Consider the following 1,577-nt stretch of genomic DNA (forward strand, 5'->3'; position numbering starts at 1 on the left):
TTGTACTTGTAGTACAGCAACATGGATTAAACGTGTGTTTTTTTTACCACAATGTTGGGGAAATTAATGGATAAAATGCACGGATTATTATTATTATTATTCCCACTCCGATCGGGACACTAGGTCCACCGTTTCCCCGCAGCGAGGCTCCCCCCGTTGACAGTTTACGTGGGCTGGGCTGGGTGCAGTGGCGGACTGGCCATCGGGACGAATCCCGATGGGCCGGTACCGAAGTGGGCCGGTCGGATAAGTCACTAGCACATCCCCCACTCCCCCCTGTTGACAATTTACTAGCGGTACCGAAGTGGGCCGGTCGAGAGTCCCGGGATGATTTTTAGTCCCAGTCCACCACTGGCTACATGACCGTATTATCGATATTGACGCACCTAATTCCTAAACTTCTAACAGATACAACATAAACCGATCCTTCAGCCTCATATGAGCTCTCAGACACGTTCAAAATTTAACTGTCATCGCTGTCTGAGCTTGCTGCTGTGTGCGCCATTGTGCGTTTGCATGCACATGCTGGGATCCGGACGGTGCAGCTGGAGCTCTTGGCCCGCAATTACGTCACACATAATTTTGGCGGGATTTGAAGAATCCCCAAGAATATCCAGAATATGGTCAACATTGAAGGGGAGATTAATGGTTATCAAAGTACAAATATCCCAAATCAGTTCAGTAACGGTTTTCAAGGCGACAATATTTACTCAAATTGATGGGCTTGGATGATGGGTGAAACCCGTGTCACAGGCTCTTTAAGCCATTGTATGACGGCCGGCAGAGTTTCTCAGGCTCCGGCAGCAACTTCGTGAGCGGTGGCAAAATCTTTGGCATGCCAAAATATTGCCGAAGGACCTTGCGAACGTTAATTTTCATGTTGAATTTGTGTGTCCATGTTGCCCTTCATAAGGCACTCGTGAGGGAATCTTGTCAAATCGTCTGATCATCGGTGCCATCGGGAATTTTTTGCCTCACGAAGACAATACGAAGGAAACAAGAAGCTGCCCGATTGTCTTAGGAAGGCAACATGACTACTGCCCCTTTCACACCAACGCGGTTCCCGTTATAGCTCCGTGCTAGAGCTTTTCTGGTTCGGAACCGGTTTTTATTTTCAGCCCCCGTTTTGCTCACACCGCCCAGAGCCCGACTGGTGCTGCCGCTGCTGCACCGTTTACGTCGCTGATTTTCTCCCCAACGGCGTCGGCTCGATGATTGTGTTGCTTTTAATCATACGAAGCCAGACTAAATTAAATATCTACTTCTCAACCCTTGTACTTTTCTCCAGAGTGCCGTGGTTCATTGTTTATTAATGGGTTTCAGAGGCATTTACCGACCGCTGCAGTGCTGCCCACTGTTTGGCATCACAACGCTGTTATGAAAGTTTCTCTGGTATAAAATGGGTGATGTTAGTATAGCAACCGAAGCTAAACTGACTATCTTGACTACTTGTTGCTATCCTATTGTGTCATGAGCCGGCACATTTTACCGGCGTATATTTCATTATGATTCTATTTGTGATAGTCGGACATGAGACATGACAACCATGTATTGATTCCATTCGATAGCTGCTACAA

The sequence above is a fragment of the Notothenia coriiceps genome, unplaced genomic scaffold (assembly GCF_000735185.1).
Source record: "Notothenia coriiceps isolate Sejong01 unplaced genomic scaffold, NC01 NC01_scaffold00000339, whole genome shotgun sequence".
In the NCBI taxonomy this organism is placed as follows: domain Eukaryota; kingdom Metazoa; phylum Chordata; class Actinopteri; order Perciformes; family Nototheniidae; genus Notothenia; species Notothenia coriiceps.